The sequence below is a fragment of the Bombina bombina genome, chromosome 6 (assembly GCF_027579735.1).
Source record: "Bombina bombina isolate aBomBom1 chromosome 6, aBomBom1.pri, whole genome shotgun sequence".
NCBI lineage: Eukaryota > Metazoa > Chordata > Amphibia > Anura > Bombinatoridae > Bombina > Bombina bombina.
Genome location: NC_069504.1, coordinates 42,655,443 through 42,673,463, shown reverse-complemented (window position 1 = coordinate 42,673,463; position 18,021 = coordinate 42,655,443). Strand labels below are relative to the sequence as shown.

Below are 18,021 nucleotides of genomic sequence, written 5' to 3'. Positions count from 1 at the left end.
TATTTATCTGATCTATGTCTATATGAACTTCTATCTGGTATAATGTTGATACAGAGGTATGTATCTGATCTATGTCTATAATGGCATCTAACTGGTATAATGGTGATACACAGGTATTTATCTGATCTATGTCTATATGAGTATCTAACTGGTATAATGGTGATGCACAGGTATTTATCTTATCTATGTGTATATGAGCATCTAGCTGGTATAATGGAGATACACAGGTATTTATCTGATCTATGTCTATATGAGCATCTTGCTGGTATAATGGTGATGCACAGGTTTTTATCTGATCTATGTCTATATGAGCATCTAGCTGGTATAACAGTGATGCACATTAACTTATCTGATCTATGTCTATATGAACATCTAGCTGGTATAATGGTGATACACAGGTATTTATCTGATCTATGTCTATATGAGTATCTAACTGGTATAATGGTGATACACAGGTATTTATCTTATCTATGTTTATATGAACATCTAGCTGGTATAATGGTGATGCACAGGTATTTATCTGATCTATGTCTATATGAGCATCTAGCTGGTATAATAGTGAGGCAGAGGTAGTTATCTGATCTATGTCTATATGAGCATCTAACTAGTATAATGGTGATACACAGTTATTTATATAATTTTTTGTCTATATGATCATATAGCTGGTATAATGGTGATACACAAGTATTTATCTGATTTATGTCTATATGAGCATCTAACTAGTATAATGGTGATGCACAGGTATTATCAAATCTATGTCTATATGACCGTCTAGCTGGTATAATGGTGACACACAGGTATTTATCTGATTTATGTCTAAATGAGCATCTAGCTGGTATGACGTTTATGCAGAGATATTTATGTGATCTATGTCTATATGAACATCTAGCTGGTATAATGTTGATACAGAGGTATGTATCTGATCTATGTCTATAATAGCATCTAGCTGGTATAATGGTGATACACAGGTATTTATCTGATCTATGTCTATATGTGCATATAGCTAGTATAATGGCGATGCAGAGGTATTTATCTGATCTATTTCTATATGAGCATCTAACTAGTATAATGCTGATACACAGGTATTTTTGGATCTATGTCTATATGAGCATCTAACTGGTATAATGGAGATACACAGGAATTTATATAATTTATTGTCTATATGAGCATCTAGCTGGTATAATGGTGATGCACAGGTATTTATCTGATCTATGTCTATATGAACATCTAGCTAGTATAATGTTGATACAGATGTATTTATTGGATCTATGTCTATATGAGCATCTAACTGGTATAATGGTGATACACAGGTATTTATTGGATCTATGTCTTTATGAGCATCAAACTGGTATAATGGTGATACACAGGTATTTATATAATTTATTGTCTATAGGAGCATCTAGCTGGTATAATGGTGATGTACAGGTATTATCGAGTCTATGTCTATATGACCATCTAGCTGGTATAATGGTGATACACAGGTATTATCGAATCTATGTCTATATGAGCATCTAACTGGTATAATGGTGATGCACAGGTATTTATCTGATCTATGTCTATATGAGCTTCTAGCTGGTATAATGGTGATACACAGGTATTTATCTGATCTATGTCTATATGAACATTTAGCTGGTATAATGGTGATACACAGGTATTTATCTGATCTATGTCTATATGAGCATCTTGCTGGTATAATGGGGATACACAGGTATTTATCTGATCTATGTCTATATGAGCATCTTACTGGTATAATGGTGATACACAGGTATTTATCTGATCTATGTCTATATGAGCATCTAACTGGTATAATGGTGATACACAGGTGTTTATCTGATCTATATCTATATGAGCATCTAGCTTGTATAATGGTGATACACAGGTATTTATCTGATCTATGTATATATTTGCATCTAACTAGTATAATGGTTATACACAGATATTTATCTGATCTATGTCTATATGAGCATCTAGCTGGTATAATGTTGATACACATGTATTTATCTGATCTATATCTATATGAGCATCTAGCTGGTATAATGGTGATGTACAGGTATTTATCTGATATATGTCTATATGAGCATCTAGCTGGTATAATGGTGATGTACAGGTATTTATCTGATATATGTCTATATGAGCATCTAGCTGGTATAATGGTGATGCACAGGTATTTATCTGATTTATGTCTATGTGAGCATCTAGCTAATATAATGGTGATACACAGGTATTTATCTGATCTATGTCTATATGAGCATCTAGCTGGTATAATGCTTATGCACAGGTATTTATCTGATCTATAGCTATATGAGAATCTAGCTGATATAATGGTAATACACAGGTATTTATCTGATCTATATCTATACGGACACCTAACTAGGATAATGGTGATACACAGATAATTATCTGATCTATGTCTTTATGAGCATCTAGCTAGTATATTGGTGATACACAGGAATTTATCTTATTTATGTCTATATGAGCATATAACTAGTATAACGGTAATACACAGGTATTTATCTGATCTATGTCTATATGAGCATCTAGCTGGTATAATGGTGATGCAACGGAATTTATCTGATTTATGTCTATATTAGCATAAACCTTGTATAACGCTGATGTACATGTATTTATCTGATCTATGTCTATATGGACATCTAACTAGGATAATTCCTCATCGAAGCCGGCAGAAGTCTTCCTCCAAGCGGGCAGAAGTCTTCATCCAGACGGCATCTTCTATCTTCATCCATCCGACGCGGAGCGGGTCCATCTTCAAGACATCCGGCGCGGAGCATCCTCTTCTTCCAATGGTCAACGTAGAATGAAGTTTTCCTTTAAGGTACGCCATCCAAGATGGAGTCCCTTACATTCCGATTGGCTGATAGAATTCTATCAGCCAATCGGATTTAAAGGGGAAAAAATCCTATTGGCTGTTGCAATCAGCCAATAGGATTGAGCTTTCATCCTATTGGCTGATCCAATCAGCCAATAGAATGCGAGCTTAATCCTATTGGCTGATTTTATGGTCAGCAACTATTGACTTTAGATGGCGGTACGGATCTTGTCATTTTAGGCTGTACCTCTAACTTTTTGGCCTCATCGCAGCAGCGCTATGGGACTCCCATTGAAAAGGACTTTTATTAAAGTGCGGTACTGACGTTGAGTGACGACCAAAAAGGTCTGCGGTACACCTATTCTGACAAGACTTGTAATAGCGGTGTTAATGGAAAAGCATTGTTATGGGCCATAATGATGCTTTTTGAGTCATAACGCAATACTTGTAATCTAGCTGACAGGTATTTATCTGATCTATGTATATATGAGCATCTAACTGGTATAATGGTGATACACAGGTATTTATCTGATCTATGTCTATATGACCATCTAGCTGGTATAATGGTGATACACAGGTATTTGTCTGATCAATGTCTATATGACCATATTGCTGGTATAATGGTGATGCAGAGGTATTTATCTGATCTATGTCTATACGAGCATCTAGCTAATATAACGCTGAGACACAGGTGTTTATCTGATCTATGTCTATATGAGCATTTAGCTAGTATTATGGTGATGCATATATATTTATCTGATCTATGTCTATATGAGCATTTAGCTAGTATTATGGTGATGCATATATATTTATCTGATCTATGTCTATATTAGAATCTAGCTGGTATAATAATGATGCACAGTATTTATCTGATCTATATCTATATGAACATCTAGCTGGTATAATATTGATACACAGGTATTTATCTGATATATATCTATATGAGCATCTAGCTGGTATAATGTTGATGCACAGGTATTTTTCTGATCTATGTCTATATGAGCATCTAGCTGGTATAATGGTGATGCACAGGTATTTATATGATCTATATCTATATGATCATCTCTAACTAGTATAATGGTGATACACAGGTATTTATCTGATCTATATCTATATGAGCATCTAGCTGGTATAATGTTGATACACAGGTATTTATCTGATCTATGTCTATATGAGCATCTAGCTGGTATAATGGTGATGCACATGTATTTATCTGATCTATATGATCATCTAACTGGTATAATGGTGATACACAGGTATTTATATAATTTATTGTCTATATGACCATCTAGTTGGTATGATGGTGATACACATGTAATTATCTGATCTATGTCTATATGACCATCTAGTTGGTATAATGGTGATGTACAGTTATTTATCTGATCTATGTCTATAGGAGCATCTAACTGGTATATTGATGATACTGCAGTTATTTATCTGATCTATGTCTATATGAGCATCTAACTGGCATATTGTTGATACTGCAGTTATTTATCTGAACTCTGTCTATATGAGCATCTAACTGGTATATTGGTGATACTGCAGTTATTTATCTGATCTATGTCTATATGAGCATTATCTATGTCTATATAAGCATCTTGCTATTATGGTGATGCACAGGTATTCATTTGATCTATTTATATTTCAACATGAGATAACACACAAAAGTATACAACAGAGATCAAATATTGCATTCTTTTACATTTAGTTTTTTTTTTAATATTTAGTATCAAAATTTAAAAATGAAAAAGTAGCTGAAAATGTTTCATTATCAGGCACAGTGCATAAGAACACATATATCTGCAAGACAATAACGAGCTACACACATACATACATACATACAAACAGACACTAGAACCCACAGTACTGGCAATGAGTGAATTAGAACATATATCAATTAGTATTGGAAAATGGCAACACTACAGCCAACATCAGACCTCACCAAAATCTTACAAGAGGTTGTCTGAGCGGGTACAAATAAAGATCTAAGCCATTCTCCAATGTGGATACGCATACAACATAGACTCCATAAACACTGTATTAATCCAAGATACAAGGCTTCAATAAGTACAGTTGGGGAATGGCAACACCCCGGCCAACATTAGACCTTGCTGAACTATAGTGGGTAAATATCGGGATCTATGCCATTCACAGAAATTTATTAGACATTCAGCAAAAATCTCCATCTAGTTAGATAATGCAGAGAATGAGCTGCTGTTTGCATGTTTTGGAAAGCGCAGTTACTGACTACACATGATTATAATTGTCCATTTGCAGAACTTCAGGCTCATATCGTCGTATTATGGTTTCATAGCCTCAAGAGCACATACTTGCAGCAAAAAAATGTGTTATTATAAGAGTTTGCTCAGCTGTTAGTGACATCAAGTAATGGTTAGAAAGTATTGTCATTATGTAATGCTACCTTAGTGTCTTAAACCATTGCCACTTAGAAGCAGCAAATACAGCCAAGATTTCCACCAAAGTATGTTTTTGTTAGAAAAAAGTAATTCTGCATCAGCAATTTGTTCTTAGTAGTGGTATAATGGTGATGCAGCAGGTATTTATCTGATCTGTGGTCTTGCTGGTATAATGGTGATGCAGCAGGTATTTATCTGATCTGTGGTCTTGCTAGTATAATGGTGATGCAGCAGGTATTTATCTAATCTGTGGTCTTGCTAGTATAATGGTGATGCAGTAGGTATTTATCTGATCTGTGGTCTTGCTGGTATAATGGTGATGCAGTAGGTATTTATCTAATCTGTGGTCTTGCTAGTATAATGGTGATGCAGTAGGTATTTATCTGATCTGTGGTCTTGCTGGTATAATGGTGATGCAGTAGGTATTTATCTAATCTGTGGTCTTGCTAGTATAATGGTGATGCAGCAGGTATTTATCTGATCTGTGGTCTTGCTAGTATAATGGTGATGCAGTAGGTATTTATCTAATCTGTGGTCTTGCTGGTATAATGGTGATGCAGCAGGTATTTATCTGATCTGTGGTCTTGCTGGTATAATGGTGATGCAGTAGGTATTTATCTGATCTGTGGTCTTGCTGGTATAATGGTGATGCAGTAGGTATTTATCTGATCTGTGGTCTTGCTGGTATAATGGTGATGCAGTAGGTATTTATCTGATCTGTGGTCTTGCTGGTATAATGGTGATGCAGTAGGTATTTATCTGATCTGTGGTCTTGCTGGTATAATGGTGATGCAGCAGGTATTTATCTGATCTGTGGTCTTGCTGGTATAATGGTGATGCAGTAGGTATTTATCTGATCTGTGGTCTTGCTAGTATAATGGTGATGCAACAGGTATTTATATAATCTGTGGTCTTGCTGGTATAATGGTGATTCAGCAGGTATTTATCTGATCTGTGGTCTTGCTGGTATAATGGTGATGCAGCAGGTATTTATCTGATCTGTGGTCTTGCTAGTATAATGGTGATGCAGTAGGTATTTATCTGATTTGTGGTCTTGCTGGTATAATGGTGATGCAGCAGGTATTTATCTGATCTGTGGTCTTGCTGGTATAATGGTGATGCAGCAGGTATTTATCTGATCTGTGGTCTTGCTGGTATAATGGTGATGCAGCAGGTATTTATCTGATCTATGGTCTTGCTGGTATAATGGTGATGCAGCAGGTATTTATCTGATCTGTGGTCTTGCTGGTATAATGGCGATGCAGCAGGTATTTATCTGATCTGTGGTCTTGCTGGTATAATGGTGATGCAGCAGGTATTTATCTGATCTGTGGTCTTGCTGGTATAATGGTGATTCAGCAGGTATTTATCTGATCTGTGGTCTTGCTGGTATAATGGTGATGCAGCAGGTATTTATCTGATCTGTGGTCTTGCTAGTATAATGGTGATGCAGCAGGTATTTATCTGATCTGTGGTCTTGCTGGTATAATGGTGATGCAGTAGGTATTTATCTGATCTGTGGTCTTGCTAGTATAATGGTGATGCAGCAGGTATTTATCTGATCTGTGGTCTTGCTAGTATAATGGTGATGCAGCAGGTATTTATCTGATCTGTGGTCTTGCTAGTATAATGGTGATGCAGTAGGTATTTATCTGATCTGTGGTCTTGCTGGTATAATGGTGATGCAGCAGGTATTTATCTGATCTGTGGTCTTGCTGGTATAATGGTGATGCAGCAGGTATTTATCTGATCTGTGGTCTTGCTAGTATAATGGTGATTCAGCAGGTATTTATCTGATCTGTGGTCTTGCTGGTATAATGGTGATGCAGCAGGTATTTATCTGATCTGTGGTCTTGCTGGTATAATGGTGATGCAGCAGGTATTTATCTGATCTGTGGTCTTGCTAGTATAATGGTGATTCAGCAGGTATTTATCTGATCTGTGGTCTTGCTGGTATAATGGTGATGCAGTAGGTATTTATCTGATCTGTGGTCTTGCTGGTATAATGGTGATGCAGCAGGTATTTATCTGATCTGTGGTCTTGCTGGTATAATGGTGATGCAGCAGGTATTTATCTGATCTGTGGTCTTGCTAGTATAATGGTGATGCAGCAGGTATTTATCTGATCTGTGGTCTTGCTAGTATAATGGTGATTCAGCAGGTATTTATCTGATCTGTGGTCTTGCTGGTATAATGGTGATGCAGTAGGTATTTATCTGATCTGTGGTCTTGCTGGTATAATGGTGATGCAGCAGGTATTTATCTGATCTGTGGTCTTGCTGGTATAATGGTGATGCAGCAGGTATTTATCTGATCTGTGGTCTTGCTAGTATAATGGTGATGTAGCAGGTATTTATCTGATCTGTGGTCTTGCTGGTATAATGGTGATGCAGTAGGTATTTATCTGATCTGTGGTCTTGCTGGTATAATGGTGATGCAGTAGGTATTCATCTGATCTGTGGTTTTGGTATAATTGTGATGCAGCAGGTATTTATCTAATCTGTGGTCTTGCTGGTATAATGGTGATGCAGCAGGTATTTATCTGATCTGTGGTCTTGCTGGTATAATGGTGATGCAGTAGGTATTTATTTAATCTGTGGTCTTGCTGGTATAATAGTGATGCAGTAGGTATTTATCTGATCTGTGGTCTTGCTGGTATAATGGTGATGCAGCAGGTATTTATCTGATCTGTGGTCTTGCTGGTATAATGGTGATGCAGCAGGTATTTATCTGATCTGTGGTCTTGCTGGTATAATGGTGATGCAGCAGGTATTTATCTGATCTGTGGTCTTGCTGGTATAATGGTGATGTAGCAGGTATTTATCTGATCTGTTGTCTTGCTGGTATAATGGTGATGCAGTAGGTATTTATCTGATCTGTGGTCTTGCTGGTATAATGGTGATGCAGTAGGTATTCATCTGATCTGTGGTTTTGGTATAATTGTGATGCAGCAGGTATTTATCTAATCTGTGGTCTTGCTGGTATAATGGTGATGCAGCAGGTATTTATCTGATCTGTGGTCTTGCTGGTATAATGGTGATGCAGTAGGTATATATTTAATCTGTGGTCTTGCTGGTATAATAGTGATGCAGTAGGTATTTATCTGATCTGTGGTCTTGCTGGTATAATGGTGATGCAGCAGGTATTTATCTGATCTGTGGTCTTGCTGGTATAATGGTGATGCAGCAGGTATTTATCTGATCTGTGGTCTTGCTGGTATAATGGTGATGCAGCAGGTATTTATCTGATCTGTGGTCTTGCTGGTATAATGGTGATGCAGCAGGTATTTATATAATCTGTGGTCTTGCTGATATAATGGTGATGCAGCAGGTATTTATCTGATCTGTGATCTGACACTTCTGGCTAATGCAGAATGCTAAACACACACAGCGACTGAGCTCTTCCAAAACATTGTAGTACAGCAAGCTGGAAGGCAGGTGTGTGATAGCATTCCTGAGAAGTGAGCAAATCATTTAATAGGGCAGGCGTGCAGGCCACGTGTACAATATATCATAAAAAGGATGGATGTTCTAAAAAAAATAATTAGAAGTTCACTGTTTATATGCCAAAGCTCTAAATTGTGGTTTTCTCTTTTATCAAAGGGTTAAACAATGCATCAGAATATATCACATATAAATGCATAAAATTTACAATTTTTTATGTTTGCTTATCTGTCTGATTGTTTTCTGCATTTTGTATATTTATTTAGATTGTGTTTATAAAATTAACGCCTAGATTTAGAGTTTTGTGTTAGAAGGGGTGTGTTAGCTACGCGTGTTTTTTTCCCCCCCGCACCTTTTAAACAACGCTGGTATTGAGAGTTCTCAGAAGGGCTGCGTTAGGCTCCAAAAAGGGAGCGTACAGGCATATTTACCGCCACTGCAACTCTCAATACCAGCGTTGCTTACGGACGCGGCCAGCTTCAAAAACGTGCTCATGCACGATTCCCCCATAGGAAACAATGGGGCAGTTTGAGCTGGAAAAAACCTAACACCTGCAAAAAAGCAGCGTTCAGCTCCTAACGCAGCCCCATTGTTTCCTATGGGGAAACACTTCCTAAGTCTGCACCTAACACCCTAACATGTACCCCGAGTCTAAACACCCCTAACCTTACACTTATTAACCCCTAATCTGCCGCCCCCGCTATCGCTGACCCCTGCATATTATTTTTAACCCCTAATCTGCTGCTCCGTACACCGCCGCAACCTACGTTATCCCTATGTACCCCTAATCTGCTGCCCCTAACACCGCCGACCCCTATATTATATTTATTAACCCCTAATCTGCCGCCCCCAACGTCGCTGCTACCTTACCTACACTTATTAACCCCTAATCTGCCGACCGGACCTCACCGCTACTATAATAAATGTATTAACCCCTAAACCGCCGCACTCCCGACTCAAAAACCCTATAATAAATAGTATTAACCCCTAATCTGCCCTCCCTAACATCGCCGACACCTAACTTCAAGTATTAACCCATAATCTGCCGACCGGACCTCGCCGCTACTCTAATAAATGTATTAACCCCTAAAGCTAAGTCTAACCCTAACACTAACACCCCCCGAAGTTAAATATAATTTAAATCTAACGAAATAAAATAAATCTTATTAATTAAATTAATCCTATTTAAAGCTAAATACTTACCTGTAAAATAAACCCTAATATAGCTACAATATAAATAATAATTACATTGTAGCTATTTTAGGATTAATATTTATTTTACAGGCAACTTTGTATTTATTTTAACCAGGTACAATAGCTATTAAGTAGTTTAACTATTTAATAGTTACCTAGTTAAAATAATTACAAAATTACCTGTAAAATAAATCCTAACCTAAGTTACAATTAAACCTAACACTACACTATCAATAAATTAATTAAATAAACTATCTACAATTATCTACAATTAAATTAACTAAACTAAATTACAAAAAAACAAAACACTAAATTACAAAAAATAAAAAAAGATTACAAGAATTTTAAACTAATTACACCTACTCTAAGCCCCCTAAAAAAATAACAAAGCCCCCCAAAATAAAAAAATGCCCTACCCTATTCTAAAATAAATATTTTACAGCTCTTTTACCTTACCAGCCCTTAAAAGGGCTTTTTGCGGGGCATGCCCCAAAGAAAACAGCTCTTTTGCCTGTAAAAAAACATACAATACCCCCCCAACATTACAACCCACCACCTACATAACCCTAATCTAGCCCAAACCCCCCTTAAAAAAACTAACACTAAGCCCCTGAAGATCTCCCTACCTTATCTTCACCACGCCGGGTATCACCGATCCGTCCAGAATAGGGTCCGAAGTCTTCATCCTATCCGGCAAGAAGAGGTCCAGAAGAGGGTCCGAAGTCTTCATCCTATCCGGCAAGAAGAGGGCATCCAGACTGGTAGACATCTTCATCCAGGCAGCATCTTCTATCTTCTTCCATCCGGCGTCCCTCGAAAATGGCGTCCCTCGAATTCCGATTGGCTAATAGGATTCTATCAGCCAATCGGAATTAAGGTAGGAAAAATCTGATTGGCTGATTGAATCAGCCAATCAGATTCAAGTTCAATCGGATTGGCTGATCCAATCAGCCAATCAGATTGAGCTTGCATTCTATTGGCTGATCGGAACAGCCAATAGAATGCGAGCTCAATCTGATTGGCTGATTGGATCAGCCAATCCGATTGAACTTGAATCTGATTGGCTGATTCAATCAGCCAATCAGATTTTTCCTACCTTAATTCCGATTGGCTGATAGAATCCTATCAGCCAATCGGAATTCGAGGGACGCTATCTTGGATGACGTCACTTAAAGGAACCTTCATTCGTCGGGAGTCGCCGGAAGAAGAGGATGGATCCGCGTCGGCTGCTTCAAGATGGTCCCGCTCCGCGCCGGATGGAAGAAGATAGAAGATGCCGCCTGGATGAAGATGCCTACCGGTCCGGATGCCCTCTTCTTGCCGGATAGGATGAAGACTTCGGACCCTCTTCTGGACCTCTTCTTGCTGGATAGGATGAAGACTTCGGACCCTCTTCTGGACGGATTGGTGATACCCGGCATGGTGAAGATAAGGTAGGAAGATCTTCAGGGGCTTAGTGTTAGGTTTTTTAAGGGGGGTTTGGGTTAGATTAGGGGTATGTGGGTGGTGGGTTGTAATGTTGGGGGGGTATTGTATGTTTATTTAAATGCAAAAGAGCTGTTTTCTTTGGGGCATGCCCCGCATAAGGCCCTTTTAAGGGCTGGTAAGGTAAAAGAGCTGTTAAATTTTTATTTTAGAATAGGGTAGGGCATTTTTTTTATTTTGGGGGGCTTTGTTATTTTTTTAGGGGGCTTAGAGTAGGTGTAATTAGTTTAAAATTCTTGTAATCTTTTTTTTTTTTGTAATTTAGTGTTTGTTTGTTTTTGGAATTTAGTGTTTTTTTTTTTGGAATTTAGTTTAGTTAATTTAATTGTAGATAATTGTAGGTAGTTTATTTAATTAATTTATTGATAGTATAGTGTTAGGTTTAATTGTAACTTAGGTTAGGATTTATTTTACAGGTAATTTTGTAATTATTTTAACTAGGTAGCTATTAAATAGTTATTAACTATTTAATAGCTATTGTACCTAGTTAAAATAAATTCAAAGTTGCCTGTAAAGTAAATATAAATCCTAAAATAGCTACAATATAATTATTAGTTATATTGTAGCTATATTAGGGTTTATTTTACAGGTAAGTATTTAGTTTTAAATAGGATTAATTTATTTAATAAGATTTATTTTATTTCGTTAGATAAAAATTATATTTAACTTAGGGGGGGTTTTAGGGTTAGGGTTAGACTTAGCTTTAGGGGTTAATACATTTATTAGAGTAGCGGCTAGGTCCGGTTGGCAGATTAGGGGTTAATACTTGAAGTTATGTAATACTTGAAGCAATGTTAGGGAGGGCAGATTAGGGGTTAATAAAATGTAGGTAGGTAGCGGCGACGTTGGGGGGGCAGATTAGGGGGTAATAAATATTATGTAGGGGTTGGCGATGTTAGGGGCAGCAGATTAGGGGTACATAGGGATAATGTAGGTTGCGGTGGTGTGCGGTCGGCAAATTAGGGGTTACAAAAAATTAATAGAGTGGCGGCGATGTGGGGGGGCCTCGGTTTAGGGGTACATAGGTAGTTTATGGGTGTTAGTGTACTTTAGAGCACAGTAGTTAAGAGCTTTATGAACCGGCGTTAGCCCATAAAGCTCTTAACTCCTGACTTTTTTCTGCGGCTGGAGTCTTGTCGTTAGAGTTCTAACGCTCACTTCAGCCAAGACTCTAAATACCAGCGTTAGAAAGATCCCATTGAAAAGATAGGATACGCAATTGACGTAAGGGGATCTGCGGTATGGAAAAGTCGCGGCTGGAAAGTGAGCGTTAGACCCTTACCTACAAGACTCTAAATACCAGCGGTAGGCCAAAACCAGCGTTAGGACCCCCTAACGCTGGTTTTGACGGCTAACGCAGAACTCTAAATCTAGACAATAGTTTTTTTGGTTTTATTAAATGGCAATAAAATTTAAAAAACAAAAAAACAAACAAAAGAAGTATTAGATGGAGTAGAAAGCTATGGTTATAATATCAACTCCCATGTCCCTTTAATTTGGTTTATGTCTTTGGCATTATTTATAGTTAAATTGTGGCAAACTACAGACAAGGTGCTATGTTTGTCGCTGTTGATAGTGGTCGTATAGCAGATACACAAACTACAGGGGTTCAAGCATAGCGCCAGCCCCTTAGTTACAGTTATAGCTCTTACTGCTGTATTAGATGTGATCCTGTATTGTTACTGTACATCAGATGTGTGATCCTGCTGTGTGTGATATCTGTATTGTTAATGTGCATTAGATGTGTGATCCTGCTGTGTGTGATATCTGTATTCTTACTGTGCATTAGATGTGTGATCCTGCTGCGTGTGATATCTGTATTGTTACTGTGCATTAGATGTGTGATCCAGCTGCGTGTGATCCTGTATTGTTACTGTGCATCTATCTGTATTGTTACTGTGCATTAGATGTGTGATCCTGCTGTGAGTGATATCTGTATTGTTACTGTGCATCTATCTGTATTGTTACTGTGCATTAGATGTGTGATCCTGCTGTGTGTGATATCTGTATTGTTACTGTGCATTAGATGTTTGATCCTGCTGTGTGTGATATCTGTATTGTTACTGTGCATTAGATGTGTGATCCTGCTGTGTGTGATATCTGTATTGTTACTGTGCATTAGATGTGTGATCCTGCTGTGTGTGATATCTGTATTGTTACTGTACATCAGATATGTGATCCTGCTGCGTGAAATATCTGTATTGTTACTGTGCATCAGATGTGTGATCCTGCTGTGTGTGATATATGTATTGTTACTGTGCATTAGATGTGTGATCCTGCTGCGTGTAATATCTGTATTGTTACTGTGCATCAGATGTGTGATCCTGCTGTGTGTGATATCTGTTTTGTTACTGTGCATCAGATGTGTGATCCTGCTGTGAGTGATATCTGTATTGTTACTGTGCATCTATCTGTATTGTTACTGTGCATTAGATGTGTGATCCTGCTGTGTGTGATATCTGAATTATTACTGTGCATTAGATGTGTGATCCTGCTGTGTGTGATATCTGTATTGTTACTGTAAATCAGATGTGTGATCCTGCTGTGTGTGATATCTGTATTGTTACTGTACATTAGATGTGTGATCCTGCTGCGTGTGATATCTGTATTGTTACTGTGCATCAGATGTGTGATCCTGCTGCGTGTGATATCTGTATTGTTACAGTACATTAGATGTGTGATCCTGCTGCGTTTGATAACTGTATTGTTGCTGTGCATTAGATGTGTGATCCTGCTGCGTGTGATATCTGTATTGTTACTGTGCGTTAGATGTGTGATCCTGCTGTATGTGATATCTGTATTGTTACTGTACATAAGATGTGTGATCCTGCTGTGTGTGATATCTGTATTGTTACTGTACATTAGATGTATGATCCTGCTGTGTGTGATATCTGTATTGTTACTGTGCATTAGATGTGTGATCCTGCTGCGTGTGATATCTGTATTGTTACTGTGCATTAGATGTGTGATCCTGCTGCGTGTGATATCTGTTTTGTTACTGTGCATCAGATGTGTGATCCTGCTGTGAGTGATATCTGTATTGTTACTGTGCATCTATCTGTATTGTTACTGTGCATTAGATGTGTGATCCTACTGTGTGTGATATCTGAATTATTACTGTGCATTAGATGTGTGATCCTGCTGTGTGTGATATCTGTATTGTTACTGTACATCAGATGTGTGATCCTGCTGTGTGTGATATCTGTATTGTTACTGTACATTAGATGTGTGATCCTGCTGCGTGTGATATCTGTATTGTTACTGTGCATCAGATGTGTGATCCTGCTGCGTGTGATATCTGTATTGTTACAGTACATTAGATGTGTGATCCTGCTGCGTTTGATAACTGTATTGTTGCTGTGCATTAGATGTGTGATCCTGCTGCGTGTGATATCTGTATTGTTACTGTGCATTAGATGTGTGATCCTGCTGTATGTGATATCTGTATTGTTACTGTACATAAGATGTGTGATCCTGCTGTGTGTGATATCTGTATTGTTACTGTGCATTAGATTTGTGATCCTGCTGCGTGTGATATCTGTATTGTTACTGTGCATTAGATGTGTGATCCTGCTGCGTGTGATATCTGTATTGTTACTGTGCATTAGATGTGTGATCCTGCTGCGTGCGATATCTGTATTGTTACTGTGCATTAGATGTGTGATCCTGCTGCTTGATATATCTGTATTGTTACTGCTCATTAGATGTGTGATCCTGCTGTGTGATCCTGTATTGTTACTGTACATTAGATGAGTGATCCTTCGGTGTGTGATATCTGTATTGTTACTGTGCATTAGATGTGTGATCCTGCTGCGTGTGATAACTATATTGTTACTGTACATTAGATGTGTGATCCTGCGGTGTGTGATAACTGTATTGTTACTGTGCATTAGATGTGTGATCCTGCTGAATGTGATAACTGTAATGTTACTGTGCATTAGATGTGTGATCCTGCTGCGTGTAATATCTGTATTGTTACTGTGCATCAGATGTGTGATCCTGCTGTGTGTGATATCTGTTTTGTTACTGTGCATCAGATGTGTGATCCTGCTGTGAGTGATATCTGTATTGTTACTGTGCATCTATCTGTATTGTTACTGTGCATTAGATGTGTGATCCTGCTGTGTGTGATATCTGAATTATTACTGTGCATTAGATGTGTGATCCTGCTGTGTGTGATATCTGTATTGTTACTGTACATCAGATGTGTGATCCTGCTGTGTGTGATATCTGTATTGTTACTGTACATTAGATGTGTGATCCTGCTGCGTGTGATATCTGTATTGTTACTGTGCATCAGATGTGTGATCCTGCTGCGTGTGATATCTGTATTGTTACAGTACATTAGATGTGTGATCCTGCTGCGTTTGGTAACTGTATTGTTGCTGTGCATTAGATGTGTGATCCTGCTGCGTGTGATATCTGTATTGTTACTGTGCATTAGATGTGTGATCCTGCTGTATGTGATATCTGTATTGTTACTGTACATCAGATATGTGATCCTGCTGCGTGTAATATCTGTATCGTTACTGTGCATCAGATGTGTGATCCTGCTGTGTGTGATATCTGTATTGTTACTGTGCATTAGATGTGTGATCCTGCTGCATGTAATATCTGTATTGTTACTGTGCATCAGATGTGTGATCCTGCTGTGTGTATCTGTTTTGTTACTGTGCATCAGATGTGTGATCCTGCTGTGAGTGATATCTGTATTGTTACTGTGCATCTATCTGTATTGTTACTGTGCATTAGATGTGTGATCCTGCTGTGTGTGATATCTGTATTGTTACTGTGCATTAGATGTGTGATCCTGCTGTGTGTGATATCTGTATTGTTACTGTGCATTAGATGTTTGATCCTGCTGTGTGTGATATCTGTATTGTTACTGTGCATTAGATGTGTGATCCTGCTGTGTGTGATATCTGTATTGTTACTGTGCATTAGATGTGATCCTGCTGTGTGTGATATCTGTATTGTTACTGTACATCAGATATGTGATCCTGCTTCGTGTAATATCTGTATTGTTACTGTGCATCAGATGTGTGATCCTGCTGTGTGTGATATCTGTATTGTTACTGTGCATTAGATGTGTGATCCTGCTGTGTGTAATATCTGTATTGTTACTGTGCATCAGATGTGTGATCCTGCTGTGTGTGATATCTGTTTTGTTACTGTGCATCAGATGTGTGATCCTGCTGTGAGTGATATCTGTATTGTTACTGTGCATCTATCTGTATTGTTACTGTGCATTAGATGTGTGATCCTGCTATGTGTGATATCTGAATTATTACTGTGCATTAGATGTGTGATCCTGCTGTGTGTGATATCTGTATTGTTACTGTACATCAGATGTGTGATCCTGCTGTGTGTGATATCTGTATTGTTACTGTACATTAGATGTGTGATCCTGCTGCGTGTGATATCTGTATTGTTACAGTACATTAGATGTGTGATCCTGCTGCGTTTGATATGTGTATTGTTACTGTGCATTTGATGTGTGATCCTGCTGTGTGTGATATCTGTATTGTTATTGCTCATTAGATGTGTGATCCTGCTATGTGTGATATCTGTATTGTTACTGTGCATTAGATGTGTGATCATGCTGTGTGTGATATCTGTATTGTTACTGTGCATTTGATGTGTGATCCTGCTGTGTGTGATATCTGTATTGTTATTGCTCATTAGATGTGTGATCCTGCTGTGTGTGATCCTGTATTGTTACTGTACATTAGATGTGTGATCCTGGTGTGTGTGATATCTGTATTGTTACTGTACACTAGATGTGTTATCCTGCTGTGTGTAATAACTGTATTGCTATTGTACATTAGATGTGTTACCCTGCAGTGTGTTATAACTGTATTGTTACTGTACATTAGATGTATGATCATGCTGCATGTGATAACTGTATTGTTACTGAGCATTAGATGTATGATCCTGCTGCATGTGATAACTGTATTGTTACTGCGCATTAGATGTGTGATCCTTCTGCGTGTTATAACTGTATTGTTACTGTGCATTAGATGTTTGATCCTTCTGCGTGTTATAACTGTATTGTTACTGTGCATTAGATGTGTGATCCTGCTGTGTGTGATATCTGTATTGTTACTGTGCATTAGATGTGTGATCCTGCTGCCTGTGATATCTGTATTGTTACTGTGCATCAGATGTGTGATCCTGCTGCGTGTGGATATCTGTATTGTTACTGTACATCAGATGTGTGATCCTGCTGCGTGTGGATATCTGTATTGTTACTGTGCATTAGATGTGTGATCCTGCTGTGTGTGATATCTGTATTGTTACTGTGCATTAGATGTGTGATCCTGCTGCCTGTGATATCTGTATTGTTACTGTGCATTAGATGTGTGATCCTGCTGTATGTGATATCTGTATTGTTACTGTGCATTAAATGTGGGATCCTGCTGCATGTACTATCCGTATTGTTACTGTGCATTAGATGTGTGATGCTGCTGTGTGTGATATCTGTATTGTTACTGTGCATTTGATGTGTGATCCTGCTGTGTGTGATATCTGCATTGTTATTGCTCATTAGATGTGTGATCCTGCTGTGTGTGATCCTGTATTGTTACTGTACATTAGATGTGTGATCCTGGTGTGTGATATCTGTATTGTTACTGTACATTAGATGTGTGATCCT

The 18,021-nt window shown here is 38.0% G+C and overlaps 1 protein-coding gene across 1 annotated transcript in view; it reads left to right on the top strand.

The window, feature by feature from the left end:
- LOC128664316 (collagen alpha-1(VII) chain-like) overlaps positions 1–18,021 on the top strand; it is a 913,939-nt gene that overhangs the window by 30,800 nt on the left and 865,118 nt on the right. The window contains exon 2 of the mRNA XM_053719156.1: positions 2,660–2,833. The gene's annotated coding sequence lies outside the window, so the exon portion shown is untranslated. The remainder of the gene's footprint in view (positions 1–2,659; positions 2,834–18,021) is intronic.